Here is a 17052-nt window from a genome sequence, read left to right on the forward strand (position 1 = left end):
CTGGTTCCCCCCAACTGCTCTCCCCTGCAGGCCTGGGTCCCCCACAACTGCCCTTCCCTGCAGGCCCGCTCGCCCCCAATTTCCCTCCTCTGCCATCCTGGTCACCCCTAACTGCCCTCCCCTGCTGGCCTGATGGCCCACAACTGCCCTCCCTTGCAGGCCTGGTCCCTCCCAACTGCCCTCCCCTGCTGGCCATCTTGTGGCAGTCATCTTGTGTCCACATGGGGACAGGATCTTTGACCACATGGGGGAAGCCATCTTGTGTGTTGGAGTGACAGTAAATTTGCACATTACTCTTTTATTATATAGGATAGAGACCTGGTGCATGGGTGGGGGCCAGCTGGTTTGCCCTGAAAGGTGTCCCGGATCAGGGTGGGGGTTCCCTTGGAGCATGGGGAGGCCTGGGCAAGGGACCTGCGGTGGTTTGCAGGCTGGCCATGCCCCCCAGCAACCCAAGTGGAGGCCCTGGTATTATCTTCTATAATTGAAACTTTGTAGCCTTGAGTGGAACCAAGCTTCCTGCTTGCTCTGTGGCAGCAGCCATTTCTGTTGGGATTTATTTATCTTCTATAATTGAAACTTTGTAGCCTTAAGCAGAGGCCAAGGCAGGCCAGGGCTGCTGCGGAACCTTGTCTTCCTCCATTGCCAGAAGCAACTCAAGCCTACCTGCTCTTTACAGCTCCATGGCTACCGCCATTTTTGGGGGGATTTATTTATCTTCTATAATTGAAACTTTGTAGCCTTGAGTGGAGGTCTAGGCCAGACAGGGTGTGGGGAAAGCTTGGCTTCCTCCATCACCAGGGGCAACTTAGGGGCCTGTTCACTCCATGACTACAGCCATCTTGGTTGGGTTAATTTGCATACTCGCTCCTGATTGGCTGGTGGGCATGGCTTGTGGGTGTAGTGGAGTGATGGTTAATTTCATATTACTCTTTTATTAGATAGGATACTGGTAATTGCTATAAAACGTTGTTTAAGGGGAACAATACTAGGGAGAATATTATTAATGTTTTTCCCACTTGCTTTTATTTCTATGGAAGCAAGTTACTGGAAATTTGGGAACAAAGAAAAATTAAGAATTTACCTTTATGTTTCAAATAATAATGACCATCTGCTTAAACTGAGGATTTATTAATGGAAAATTCTGGGGGTGGGGGTGGGGGGCTTTGCACAAACAAAAAAATGAGGGAAAACAAGAAAGACAAAAATTGAATGAAGAATTTTTAAAAGCCAGAAACAGTGTGTTTAAGCTTTTATATATGAATCTTTTTTTAAAAGTGTATAATAACCTTGAGTTATATGCCATTATTATCACCATTATACAAAGCAGAAACTGAAGCACAGGAAGATTAAGTGATTTGCTGAATGCCATCTATACTAATAAAAGCCTAGATGGTTTCCGCACCCTTGCACGATGCCCTCACATCATCACAAGATGGCCACCTCATGTCATCACAAAATGGCTGCCACAAGAGGGACATCACAAGATGGCCACCACAAGATGGCTGGTAGGAGAGGGCAGCTGTGGGCAATCAGGCTAGCAGGGAAGGGCAGTTGGGTGCTAATAAGCCAGTAGGGGAGGGGAGTTCAGGGCAATCGGGCTTGCAGGGGAGGGCAGTTGGGGGTGATTGGGCCGGCAGGAGAGCAGATAGGCATCAATCAGTCCAGCAGGGGAGCAATTAGGGGACGATCAGGCTAACAGGCAGAAGCGGTTAGGGGTAATCAGGTAGGCAGGCAGGCAAGTGGTTAGGAGCCAGGGGTCCTGGATTTTGAGAGGGATGTCAGACTGTGGGATCAGGCCTAAATTGGTTTTCAGACATCTCCCAAGGGGTCCCAGTATGGAGAAAGTGCAGGCCAGGCTGAGGGACAACCCCCGCCCCTTGTGTATGAATTTTTTGCACCAGGCCTCTAGTCCATTTAATAAGATAAAAAACTGGTATTTGAATACAGGCAGTGTTCTCCAGAGTATGGTCAAATGATGCTGTTTCTCCTATTCCTGTCAGAATAGAAGAACTGATATAACCCCAGATACAGTTTCTTATAAATGGAAATGAATTATTTCACTAATGACGTCTAACATTTTATATCAAGTTAATATCAAGAGAGGTTTTATATAATTATTAGAGGCCCAGTGGATGAAATTCATGCATCGGAGGGGGTCCCTCAGCTCGGCCTGCACCCTCTCGCATTCCAGGACCCATCGGGGGATGTCTGACTGTGGGGATTATGCCTAAACTGGTAGTTGGACATTCCCCTCACTATCTGGGATGCTGCATGCACCAGTGACCATACTTTTCATACAGGTGAAAAGCATGTTGCTGTTGTATGGGCAGCTACATTATTTTGCCCTGATTATAAAACAATAGTACATAACATGAACCATCTGAGGCAGTGGAAATCATAATCATCTTATGGGTGGAAAAACTGAAGCAGAGAGTAATTAAGTAATTGGCTTTCTCACACAATTATAAGCATCAGAATCAGGGCTGACCACAAAATGTGCAAGCCAGAGTCCATGTATGTCATCGCTGCATCATCCTGTTTTTTCAGAGTTAGAGTAGCCTTGCCAAGTTTTATTTTTAAATCTAAGAGACTGTTCCAATTATATAGGGTAGGTGTGGCTAGTGATCAGGGCTGACCTCCTGGAAGACTGGTGGGCTGGGCGATCAGGGGCCCGCGCTGGAACCCTCCTCACCTCCCTCTCGGGGGGCAGATGCTCAAATCCTGCCCCCAACTCGGGGCAGTTTCTGCGTTAAGCATCTGCCCCCTGGTGGTCAGTGTGTGTCATAGCGACAGGTCGTTCTGTCGATCATTTTACCATTTGGTTGGTTTGCATTTTAAGGTTAGTCCAAGTTTAAGATGTTGGCAGATATTATCTCTTAAGGCCTCTCTCCTTGATTTGCAGGTAGCTGCCTTCTTGTTGTCACATGGCCTTTTCTGATTCACAATACTGTGTAAGTATTTTGAATATATTCTTCTAGTCATAGAGATTAAATATTTCTTCAATTTCTGGAGTAGGTCAACAAAATTGTTCATAGCAGATTTTGTCTCCCAACTCTCTTTCAATTAGTGATGCTGTCTCCTTTTTATTTTCCTACTAGAGGCCTGGTGTACGACATTGGTGCTCTGAGGCAGTGGGGTTCCTCAGCCCAGCCTGCACCCTTTAGCACTCTGGGACCCCTCAGGGGATGTCTGACTGCTGGCTTAGGCCCATTCCCCGCAGCAGTCGGACGTCCTCCGAGGGGTCTTTAGCACTGCTACAGAGGCAGGAGAGGCTCCTGCCACCGCTGCTGTGCTCACCAGCCATGAGCCTGGCTTCTGGATGAGCGGTGCACCCCCTGTGGGAGTTCACTGACCACCAGGGGGACGTTCTTGCATTGAGCATCTGCCCCCTGGTGGTCAGTGCGTGTCATAGCGACTGGTTGTTCTGCCATTCAATTGATTTGCATATTAGGGTTTTATTATATAGGATATTTTTAAGAGAGATAAAATCTTGATAGTGTCACAGTCTTTTAAAATCAATATTAACAAGAGATTGAATTGACATTTCTTCATGAAAATTATTTATCTTTGCTCCCTGTGCATATTTTTCAAACAAGACTGTAAATGCCAGCACAATCAAGGCCAGAACCTCCTTTTGCTACTGTGCAAGCATCAGGAATGCTTAGATCTATTTTTTCTAATGAATGTAGGTTTCATGTATTTATACAACAAATTAAAATATACCTAGCAATTTGGGAAGTATCTACTTGATATGTAAACCTGTAAGAAATATATCCATCTTATTATACCTGAACATATTTAATCTATAGGTCTTTAATTTCCATACAACTTATAAATGCTCCCATTTACAAAAAGGGAACGTATAATACTCAACATTAAAATCTTTGCTTTCTTGGTCAAAATCCATACTCTCAAAAATAATTAGTTACTAAGCAAACGTCTTTTTGAAACTAAACATTTGGAAAATCACTAAATCCCCCATATTAAGCCTTGAGTAAATTATTCTATAGTGCACAAAATATTACTGTATTATTTTATTCATTGTTTACTTAACAAATTGGTTAAATTTGTGTTTTATGTAGAAATTGTATAATTAACATACACGTAAAATTTCATATATGCATATTTATGGTATATACAGAAATTTACTTAAATAATAAAATTTTTTCAGAACATAAATTTAAAATAAATACAATAAGTGGTATTTTCTTTCTTATGATTTTCTTAATAATATTTTCCTCTCTCTAGTTTGCTTTATTTTAATAATATAGTATATAATACATATAAGAAAAACTAGGTGTTAATCAGACATTTATGCTATCTGTTGTCATTTCTCCTATTACTGATAATGACTCTTTTTCATAGACCTGTTGGCAATAGCTCAAGTATGGGGGAAAAAACCCTAAATCTCTATTGACAGATTATTAGATAAAGAAAATATGCTCTAGTACACATATAATGCAATATTATTTAGCATTTAAGAAAGGAGGAATATTGCTAATGCAACAAAATGGATGACCCTAGAAGACATTATTTTTAGTGAAATAAATGAGTCAGAGAAGAACAAATACATCATGATTATGATTATACTAGAGGCCTGGTGCATGAAATTAGTGCACAGTTAATGTCCCTAGGCCTGGCCAGTGATCAGGGCCAATCAAAGCCTTCCAGCTGCTGGCCAGGGCCTTCCTTCCAGCTGCTGGCTGGGGCCTTCCCTTAATTCTGCACCGCCCCCTGGTGGTCAGCGCATGTTACAACGAGCGATAGAACTCCCCGGTCTCCTGGTCGAACTCCCGAGGGGACACTTTGGATATTAGGCTTTTATATCCTATCTAATAAAGAAGGAATATGCTAATTGACCCTCACGCCATCACAAAGATGCAGTGCCCACAGCCAATAAGGAGGGAATATGCTAATTGAATGCCATGCACTCAAAGATGGCGGCACCCACAGCCACAAGATGGCAGCACCCAGTCCCCTTAGCCCACCAGCCGCCCAGGGCTGGCCTGAGGTGCAGGCAAGCCTCGGATGGTGGCTGTCCAGCCTCCCAGGGCTGGCCTAAGGCTAAGGTAACCAGGGCTGGCCAAGGCTTGTGCTGCAGGCAGTGATAGCAGCAGAGGTGTGATGGGGGTGTCTCCTTCCCCTGATCTCCTTCCACCCCTGAGGGCTCTGGACTGTGAGAGGAGGCAGGCCGGGCTGAGGGACCCCCGCTCCAGTGCATGAATTTTCATGCACCGGGCCTCTCTTATATAGATAAGGTATCTAAAATAGGCAAACTCATAGAAGCAAAGAGTATAATGGTGGCTTTCAGGGGCTGAAGAGGAGTAAAAATAGGGAGTTGTTCTATGGGTATAAAGTTTCAGTTATTTAAGGTGAATATGATCTAAATGTTCTAATGATCTGCTGTATAAGAAAATTTAAAAGGGTAAATCTATGTTTAGTGTTTTACCACAGTAAAAAAAAAGGAAAAAGAAAAGAAAAAGAACAGGTTAAGAATTTATTTGGGGTTGATAACAGAGTTAGCTTCAAAGTTTTAGGAATTTAAAATATGGCCATATATTAATGCATTTTGTTTTCACACATGAACAGAAGAAAATTTATACATGACATCACAAAGGCATTTCTCCCAAAACATATTTTCTATAAATGATTACTCCACTATAACAATAGGCTTATATAATATCATAAAGGGAAAAGGGACAGTTACTTATTTGTTTTCTTGTATCAATGCACCAAGTTAATAGTGATTGTTTTCTTGCAAATTGTGCTAAGAACATTAGAAATTTGATAACAATGCAAGGAAAAAAAAGAGGTGACTCTGTTCATGTCTATGTACTATTGAGTGGGAAAATAAGCTAGGCTAGCCGGTGGTTTTCACTAATACTCTATTTTTTTCAATTCAAGAAACAATAAATAGTTTAATGGTTCAATTTTCCCCCTCAACACTCTTTCCAATTCACTCAAGTTCACAGCAATACCTATGAAGAACTATCTATCCCCCAAACTACACCACATCCCAGAGAGAGGAGTGCTCTTCATCAGCTTGGCAAATGCTCACATGATATATATCTGTTTTCTGACAGTTTGATTTATGAAGGAATACATATCAGTTTTGTCTTATGTTAACTATACCTATAAATAAATAAAAGTAATAACTTGATTGTTAACAGTGAACATAATCTCTGCTGAGAATATATTGGAGCAAGCAACATCTGCTTAGAAAAGACAGATCCTTAATCTTTTTTTTTTGTCTTTTTTAAGGAGAAATTATTAAATATCCCTCTCTTCTGAACAAAATATATTATTGGAATTGGTGGTCTTATATGGGTAGAATGAAAATAAAAGTGTTAATGTAATTGAGTTAATGAACAATTAAGTACCCAATTTTTAAAAAAATGTGTTGCCCTAGCACACAGTTTAACATAGTGATAGTAACCTGAGTAATATAACTCTGTTGGAAATATTCTAAGCACTCCCTTAGTTGAGTCATTAAAGACTGGCCTGCTGTTTCATATAATTTCTGTGATAAGCTACTAAAAATTTAATTAGCTTTAGCTCTAAAATATTTCTTCATGAAATAAATACAACAGATGAGTAAACCGCTTTGATTCATTTATTTATAGCAACTTAAAGAAGCTCATTAACATATTTCCTCTGCAGATATTTGTATTATATTGAAATGTTCAATGAAATATTGCAAAGGATCTTTAAGAACCCATATTCCCTACCATGTTTGCAGCTAAAAAGTTAGATTAAGTGAATTAAGTATCCACTTAATTTGCTGCCAGAAATAGCAAGTACTATTTTTGTCTCTTATTAAAGATATAATGGTTGTTACAGAAATTTATATTTTTCTCAAATAATATCTTTCTCTAATATCTTAGTAAAGTCTACCTACTTATTATCTTTATATGGTATTGAGATTTTCTTTACAATACTTTTAATTTGGAAGTTGGCCAGAAGTCCATATATTAAATGCTGGAACATTCACTGTTTCTCTTCACTTTGTTTCCTTGCTCATTTTATTCTTTTATTTTTTATATGAATCATGACTTGTAAGTAAGTGAAACAAAGCTTTAGTGAGAGATAGCCTCAAATTTATTTTGTAATTCAAACACAAATCTCACTCAGTCAAGAGGTCACATTAAATAGAATTTTTATTTTACTTTAAATATAGGCATGTTAAATATCTTATGTCAGTATATCCATGAGTCATTTTGACAACTTCCTCTCAAAACTGTTCCTTAACCTAGATCCCACATTAGTGCCCTGGACTATCATGTATTCTTTTAGCCTCGTGCCTTTATCCACTCTGATGTGTTCTCTCTCTTGATTCTCCTCATTAGATGTGAAGTCAAATTTGTTTGCTCATTTATGACCTTTGTTTCTAACTTGTCATAATTTTTCTACAGTTTTTTTTCATGGTCTCAAGACATGTAATAAAATAAAATAATAATTACACATATATCAAACTTACATATTGAAAGTAAATATTATGAGGCAACATGATTTGACCCAGAGTGTGTATGTGTCTCTTCAAGGATCAGCAATTAACATTCTCCTCTTAGTTCTTCATCGTATAGAGTCCAAGCATCTTTTCCTTGATTACATGATCCTTCATTAAGTCTGATCAAGTTCCTTTTCCACCTTTTCTCTAAATAATAGTGCATTTCTTTTACCCTTCAAGTGCCCTTCAATCTCTTTGTCAGTGTTTTAATGTTCTGGCTCTGATTCCACTTTTGAAATATGTATACATATAATTAACAAAACAATTGAAAATTTACATAAAAACCAAAACCTAGTAAGATATTAAAATATCTAAAAATATTTATACAGTAAATTATGACTACATGTGTACATATGTGCATGTTTACTGATTTATCCTGTTTTCTTATATGTATTAGGCAGGATAATGTTAAATATATATATTTTTAATTCTGTAATCTCAAAATGACTTTGTCTCAAAACTACACTCCTAAAATATGTATATATGCCAATGATACCATTATATATATTTTTACTTTCTATAGTCCTGGTAGATATTTTTTCTCATGTAAGTCTTCCAGAATAATGCTATTTATTATGATTCTAACAATTACTTGTAAATATGAACATCTTTGGAAACTCTTGCTAGAATTTCTCAATATCAGGAATATCTCTTTCCCCTCTGTCATATATATGTACTAGAGGCCCCATGCACGAATTCATGCATGGGTGGGGTCCCTCGGCCTGGCCAGTAATTGGGCCAATCAGGGCCACGGGAGGTTGGCCAGCGGGGGGAAGAAGCCGTGGGAGATTGGCTGTGGGAGTGCACTGACTACCAGGGGGCAGCTCCTGCATTGAGTGTCTGCCTCCTGGTGGTTAGTGTGCATCATAGCAACCAGTTTACCGGTCTTTTGGTTGTTTGGTCACTTAGGCTTTTATATATATATATATATATGTATATGTATATGTATATGTATATGTATATGTATATGTATATGTATATGTATATATGTATATATACACACACACACACACACACACTAGAGGCCCAGTGCACAAAATTCTTGCATGGGTAGGGTACCTAGTGGCTGCCGGCCAGGGCCTCCCTTCCCCTGGCTGCCTGCCACTGCCACTGGCTGGGGTTGGGCCAGCCAGAGGGAGAAGCCGTGGGCAGTTGGCCAGCTGGCTCTGATCCCTGGTCGAACTCCTGGTTGAACTCCCAGTCAAGGGGACAATTTGCATATTAGGCTTTTATTATATAGGATACTACTATTTTAATCCTAACCTGAGGATATTTTTTCCATTGGTTTTTATACAGAGTGGAAGGAAGGGAGGATGGGGGAAAAGAGAGAGAGAAACATCAATGTGAGAGAGACACATCGATTGGTTGCCTCCTGCACATGTCCCAAGCAGGGGTGGGGAGCAAACCGGCAACTGAGTTCTGGGCCCTTGACTGGGAATTGAACCTGGTCCATGGGCTGACACTCTAACCACTGAGAGAAACCAACCAGGGCTATGCACTCTTTTTATTTTCATTTTGCTTTTTGTTTATCTTACCTATCCCTTTTGTTATTTTTTTCTCTCCATAGATTGTGAAAACCTGTCCAATTTGTTCTCCATATCATTAATCTTATTTTATTCATCACCTGTTTGGATCTTTTGTATTTCTAATATGGAAGGTTTCCCAGTTTTCTCTTTTCTTAAAATGATGTATTCTGATATATCAAAATACGAAGAAAATACTAAAATAATAAATGTTTCTATAATCAAACCCAAGCTTAAGAAATTAAATCTTACAATGTCAGTTTTATTTTATTGTGTACCATTTCATAATCACATTCCCTCTTTTCCTTCCATCTAGAAGTAAGCATCATCCTGAATTTAGAGTTCATAACACCTGTGCACATTATAGTTTAATTATATATGTTTTATTATAAATTTTACAGTTTATTAATTGGCAATATTTAAAAATGTTATATCACTGATATCACACTTTACTATATTTTCACATTGCATTATTTTCTAAACATTGTCTCTGTAATGTTTATCCAAGTACATATAGCTTGTCAATTTTCACTTATAAGCAATTCTTTATTCAAATATATTGATATTTATAAATCCATTCTCCAAATGGTAACTATTTGGGTCTTTCAACATCTGCAAGTACAAAATATATTCTATATGTGTTTATGCATATATATGGCTAATATTCATATATTAAATATCTAAATAAGAGCCAAGTTACTGTGTAAAAATATGAACTTCTTAATTTTACTGGGTGTTTCTAAATTTGTCTTAAAGTAGTTATACAAATTGACTTACCAACAGTTTGTAAAAGTTTTCATTGCTCCATGTACTCAATAATTCTTACTCTCTTTTGACTCAGCTTAAAAGTTGTGGAGAGTTTTGTTCTGGTATTGTTTTAATATGTGTTTCATTATTAGCAATTTGGAACATCTTTTCATTTGTTTATCAGTTTCCCTCTGGGTTTAGATTTCTCTATATTTTAGAAGTTAATTACCTTTTAGTTTGTAAGCACTCCACACATCTTCTCCAAATCTGTTACTTCTGGAACATGAAAAATATGAATGCTGTATTCTTTTTTTTTTTCCTCATCCTCATCTAAGGATATGTTTATTGATTTTTTTAGGGAGGAAAAGAAGGGCGAGAGAATGAGAGAAACATCATTGTGGGAGAGAAACATTGATCAACTACCTCCCGTACACGCGTAGACCGGGGATCAAACCTGCAATCTAGATATGTGCCCTAACTGGGAACAAATCTCACCACCTTTTTGGTATATGGGATGATGCTCCAACAAATTGAGCAACCTGGCTGGGCTACTGTATTCTTAATTAAAGTAAATAAACATACATTAGACATATATATTTACACACACACATATATCTTCCACATTTGTGAATATAAATATGCAATTCATTTATACACACTTTCTATTTACATACATAGTGTTTTTCTTTTTTTTAACACACAGACATCCAGTACACACACTTGCACACCTACACCAGAGAGAAATTATCTAAAAAGATGTTGGAAAAGTTGATCATGATACTGATGACAATATGTTTATAAGTGAGATATTAAGCTATTTCATATTAATGAATGGTTTTACTTCTTCAAGAATCAATGCATTTATTATGTGAAAGTATATTATATACCAAAATAAAATAATGGCTATATATTATCACATAATTAATAAATATTCATGGTTAAAATATTTCTTTCAAATACTCAGCAGGACATATATGGTATTCTTGTCTTTATTTCTGATAACATAGGTCTGATTATTTTTATGTTTGGTACATGATTATCATAAAATTACCTTTTCAAACCTCTGAGGTAAAAATATATATTTTAGTCTAAAATATCTATTACTCAATTAAATTAGATGTCTCACAGATCAATCCTATATAATAAAAGACTAATATGCTAAGTGTCCAGTCATCTGGTAGGCTGTTCAACCAATCAAAGTATAATATGCTAATGATATGCTAAGGACACTCAACCGCTCACTTTGATGTGCACTGACCACCAGGGGAAAGACGCTCCAACCAGTAGGTTAGCTGGGGTCTGGCTGATTGGGACTGAGCGAGACAGGCTGGACATGCCCTGGAGCCTGCCTGTGGTCCCTCCCTGGGTGGCCAATCTCCCGTGTCCCTCCTCAGCCCTGATCATGCACCAGTGGGGTCCCTCAGCCTGGCCTGTGCCCTCTCGCAATCCGGGACCCTTTGGGGAATATTGGAGAGCCAGTTTTGGCCTGGTCCCGGAGGCCAGACTGAAGGACCCTACTGGTGCACAATTTAGTGCACCAGGCTTCTAGTCTTACAATAAAGAAACAATGAGAATCAGAGCACTATAGATTTGATAAAAGTATAGATGGCATCTTTTCAAACTTGACTATAATCATTATGAAATGTAATATGTTAAGATATGGGGGTTCCACTTATAAATTCAAATTAAGAAATAAAATCCTGTTTATATAAATTGGATTTTGTCTAGTGGTATATATACCATGGAATTGATATCAAGTGTTTCTCCTTCATAATAATTCTGGAATTTGTATATAATCCTTTTTCAAATCTTTCTATTCATATTTGAAAAAAAATCACTGGAATGGTATATTACTGATACTAAAACCTTATTCTTGGAGATATATATTAATGAAGCAGAAGATTTCCTTCCTAAGAACAAAGGGCAACATATTACAGAAACTTTTTTAAAATGTCCCTTTACTATATTAGAAAATCTAGGCACTATTGTGTGATTCTACATATATGTTATTGTAATACATTTGTTTGGGGTTTTTCTTAGTGAAATTAATAAAGCAATAATTTTATTATATATACTAGAGGCCTGGTGCACAAAATTCATGCACTTGGGGGGGGAGGGGTTCCCTCATCCTGGATTTCAAGACAGCCCAGGCTAGGCTGAGGGACCCCACCAGTGCACGATCGGGGTTAGGGAGGGATGTGAGAGGTTGGCCAGCTGGGGAGGGACCCCAGGAGGGCTCCAGGGCATGTCCAGTCCCAGTTGGCTGGACCCCAGCAGCAAGCTAGCCTACAGGTCAGAGCATCTGCCCCCTGGTGGTCAGTGCATGTCATTACGAGCGATTGAGTGGCCTTAGCATATCATTATCATATTACATTTTGATTGGTTGAATGGCTGACTGGATGACCAGACACTTAGCATATTAGGTTTTTATTATAATGTACAAATCCCAATATTTCCTAAAACAGAACGTTTCTTCTCACTAAATTCTGTTTCCATGACTGTGTTCTAATTCCCAGTCTTATACTGCCAGACACAATATTATAGTTATTGTTGGTCTGGAAATTCAGTTTATTATCACAATGACTACAAAAGTGGTGAGGTTGGCCAGTTTTTCTTGCATACTCCAAGCACATGATGTTGGGCATATTCTCCTGCAGTCTTTATGGAAACTGTGCTAAATTTTATTATTTTAGTTCAGCAAAATATTTATGCAAATGAATATAGCACAGTAATATAAAAAACTGCTAATGTTTAGTACAAAATTTTAGGCAGAATCTTACTATTTGTTTAGATTTGTTTTCTATTTATTGTTATAACTTCATGGTCATACACACACACACACACAAATAGATTCAGAAGTCACACTAACCAAGTGTGTGACCATCATAGGGCTGCATTTCACTGACCCTGGCCCAGATTCACTTCTGAATGAACTATACACAAATCAACAAGGGTTCTACAAAATGGGTTCTTCATCTCTATGTCCTTTTAAGATCTCCTGGTTATACATTCATATATAAATATAGTCTAACTAGAGGCCTGGTACACAAAATTCATGCACTGAGAAGTGTCCCTCAGCCCAATCTGCACCCTCTCTAATTTGGGACATCCCTCTCACAATTCAGGACTGCTGGCTCCCAACTGCTCGCCTGCCTGCCAGCCTGATCACCACCTAATCACTCCCCTGCCAGCCTGATCTCTGCCTAACTGCTCCCCTGCTGGCCCGATTGCCCCCAACTGCCCTCCCCTGCCAGCCCAGTTGCCCCTAACTGCCCTCCCCTGCCAGCCTGGTTGCCCCGAACTGCCCTCCTCTGCCAGCCCAGTTGCCCCTAACTGTCCTCCCATGCTGGCCTGGTCACCCCTAACTGCCCTCCCCTGCAGGCCTGGTCAACCATAACTGCCCTCCCCTGCTGGCCTCTAACCATGTGGCCTGATCACCCACAACTAACCTCCCCTGCTGGCCATCTTGTGGTGGCCATCTTTGACCACATGGGGCGGCCATCTTGTGCAAGGGTGAGAGGGTCAATTTGCATATTACCTCTTTATTATATATTATATTTTATTTATTTAATTACTCACCCTAGGATTTATCTTTACTATTATTTTGGGCCCAATGTTGTTAAAATAAAATGTACTGTTAGATTTAATACTACATGAAGTTTGAATACCAGAGACTTTTTTTATAATGCCTATGTTAGCATCATTTTTCAGATTTATATCTTAAATGACCTAAACATTTATATTAACCTTTAGTATTAAGACTTTTAAAATGCATTATATACTTAGAAAAAAAATTCTGAAGCAAAATCATTAACCTAGTCAGTGACAAGAGATCTGCTTTAAGTTTAGAATTTACCCACGGAAAGGATGTCAATAAGCAGTGATGAGTTCCACAAAGCCGGTGAATAAGGGCAAATAGAACAATCACTCAAAGTGACACATTTCAAACCTGAAGAAATGAGAGATCTGTGTCAATTGACTTCAGATAACCATCTGCAGAATATGGACCTGAAAACTTCTTAAGGTAACTGCCAGCAGACGTGGCATTGTAACATAATACTGGAACTTTATAAGTAACACAACACTTGAGAAACATGTGGGGTAGCCAAGTCAGAGACTTCATAGCAAGTAGTAATCAAGCTCTCCTATTGATTATGCTCAATTAATGTTATAATCCAAAAAAGCCCATAATTGGTAATATGCAAAAAAAGGTACCTAAAAAGGAAAATGTGTTGATTCCAAAAGAAATACAATCCCTAAAAGAAGATAGCATCATATTTTAAATGAATAGGCAATGTCAATCAAAGTGACCTACATTTTAATAATAGCTTAGATTTAAAATATTTATTAAACATAATCTGGACACTATAAATTATTCAATAAATTATAAAATACCTGAAACCACAACACCAAATGTTAGTATTGTCTAGGGGCTGGGATTGGAAAAAGTAAAATAAAAGAATGCAGGGTGTCACTTTGGGACATATTTTAAGTAGAGGTAGGATGTTTAAGTAAATCCCAGTGAGAGTGTAGAATGCAATAATGGACACAATATTAAAGTTTATTTAGAGATTTTTTTTTTTGGTTTTCATGTTCTTTTATTATTCTGTAAAAGGTAACAAAATATACAGAACAAAGTTTTCCCTTTTTAACTAATGTTACAAACCCATATTATTGCTTATATATAAATATTATACTATATAGCTGATCATTACTAATCAGGTGAGAGTCCAACCATGGAGCCTCTAACTGTTAAACAGGAGTTTATCTAAGCGAGTGTCCTCCATGCTGTTTATCCGGAATGAGCGAGGCTGCGGCCCCCGGGGGGAGGAGTCACTGTGTGCACGTGTGTGATGCTTTCGACCAGTTTCTAAGCCTCAAAAACATAAATACAGAGATGCATCCTTCAAGAAATCAAGTGAATCTATTAATCAGAGCTAATTTCAAATATAGGAGTATGGCTCAGACGAGCCACCGGGGTTGCTTGAATGACACGACTCTCACACATGCCAGCACGGAGCTGTCCCTCGGGCATACAGCGGCCCTTTCCTTGATTCGATCGGCCCTGCCCCAGCACAGACAGAAAGTGATTCAATAATAACAGCAGTAAAAATCAGGCCCGTTTGGCACTATGATACAAATGGGAAAATAACCAGGGGAGCCCCCACCGTCCCAGCCCAGGAATATTCCCGCTGAAACAGCTACTCTCTTTAAAGGAACTGGTACGAGGAGGGTCTAGATTAGAGAACTACCAATATGAGTTTCAGAGTCTGCGTGCGGCCCGCAGGGCCCCGGCTCGGGCCGCCCTGCCAGTCCCGCGGCCTCACATGGCCTCGAACTGGTCAATGCGCTGCTTGGTGTTGCCCTGCTGGATCCTTGTACTTGTCGCGGCCTTGCCGCATGTTCTCTTGTGGATGGTGTTGTTGTGGGTCCTCTTGCTCTCGTCTCTGGCCTGGGACAGCTCACTGGACAGAGTCATCAGCTGCTGCTGCACGCGCAGGTTCTTCTCGGCCTCGGTGACCCGCTTCTCCTGCTTGCGGTTGCCCAGGATGCCCTCGCTGGACAGCTCGGAGTCCTCCGTGCCCTCCTCCTGCAGGTTCTTGCGGACATGATAGGCCACCGGCTCTTACACAGGGGGCGGCGGAGGCGGGGGCGCCGTCATCACCAGCTGCAGCTCCTCCTTGGTCTTCACCAGGTCATCCTGGGCTTCCTTGGCCGGGTGCTGTCACTCCTCCACCTCGTCCTCCTTGCGCCTGCGAGGGCGATCTTGGTGGTGTACTCTGCCAGCTCCGAGGCCAGCTGCTCCTGGCTCTTTATCTGATCCACTGTCTGCCTCTCCAGCTCCTCTTGGAGTGCAGCGCAGCGCAGCCATGCGGTTGGCCTCCAGGCGCTCCGCCTCCTCCTGCGCCTGCTTCCGCTCCTGCTCCAGCTGCAGGGCCCTCTGGATCTGGTCCGAGAGCTCTTTCTCGGGCGTCTTGGTCTTCTGCTCGTAGTCCTGGAGCCTGAGCATCAGCTCCTCCTTCTCCCGCATCATCTGCTCCTTCTCTCTCTCCACGGTCTCTCGCCTCTTCTTCTCGGTTTCCAGCTGCTGCCGCTCCAGCTGCTTCTGGTGCTTCTCCTCGTGGGCTTGGGCCTTCATCTGCTGCACCTCGATGGTGTCGGGCTTCCTGCGGCGCATGTACAGCTCGTGGTTCCCCATGCAGAGCTGCAGGATCCGCTTGTTGGTGCGCAGGCAGGGGGCGTAGAAGACGAAGTCAGACGCCTTCTTGTCGTTGAAAGAGATGTTCCTGATCTCACTCCACGAAAAGCCAGTCTTTGGGGTCAACTTATCATCTTTCTCATATTCAGTTCCAGGGCATCCACTCCAAGCCACAGGTCTGTTCCTTTCTTATTTTTTATCTCAAAATAGTTGATCCCGTACATTTCCGGGTCCTTGGCGATCTTCAGATACTCCAGCATGGCACTGTCTTTGAGCATCCCGCGGTGCTCCCACTGGTCCCTGGTGAGCTTGTGCTGGCCCATGACTCTCTGGGGGATCAGCCGCTCGGAGCTGAGGTACCCAGACTTGTGCATTTCTTGGTTGTAGTCTCCAAACTCGGCCTGCACGGCCTACTAGCCGAGGAGCACCGCGGTCTCCAGAGGGCAGTAGATCTCATCGCTCAGAATGCCCTCCTTCACTTGCAGGAAGAAAAGCTTCTGCGTGATGTCCTGGATGAGCTCCTCAGACACGTCTTCGGGGTAGGACTTGGCCCTGAACTTGAACTGCAGGGGATTCTCCTTCCTGACCTCCTGGGCCGACACCTTTTTATCAAGTTTCAACCAGGTAGGAAATCCCTTATTATCTACATTCTGGAGGCCGAAGTACCACACTTCCCGGAGGCCGATCGTCTTCACCACCTGATCAAAAAGCTGCTTTCCTATCGTGTTCGGCTGGATGGCGAACTCCAACTCCGCACCCATGGTGGTGACCCGGACATTGATTGGTTTCGGCATTTTCAGTTCCTGCGGGTTCTCCTCGCTCCTCGAAAACGCGGTGCGGCAGTGGCGGAGGCGGCGGTGGGACCGGAGACTGTGGACCGTGCGCTCCGAGTCAGTGCGTGGGATGGCTGAGTGCTGCCGAGAGTCCCTGGAGGGGCGAGTCTTGGGGCCGCGCCCCTTAGAGATAATTTATAAGTGGTTCATGTAATCAAAATGATGTTAAATAACAGTGTGAGGGTAAGCAAAATATTGAAAAGCAGCATTCTATTTGTTTCTAGAAAAGGTGACAGATGT

At 41.0% G+C, this 17052-nt stretch overlaps 1 pseudogene across 1 annotated transcript; it reads right to left on the reverse strand.

Annotated features, from left to right (window-relative positions):
* Positions 1-15103: 15103 nt before the first annotated feature.
* LOC308244656 (ezrin-like) lies at positions 15104-16773 on the reverse strand (annotated as a pseudogene). Its single transcript has one exon. The product of its transcript is annotated as an ezrin-like (transcript).
* Positions 16774-17052: the final 279 nt, after the last annotated feature.

This window comes from Plecotus auritus, assembly GCF_963455305.1.
Source record: "Plecotus auritus genome assembly, chromosome: 3".
NCBI classification, from domain to species: domain Eukaryota; kingdom Metazoa; phylum Chordata; class Mammalia; order Chiroptera; family Vespertilionidae; genus Plecotus; species Plecotus auritus.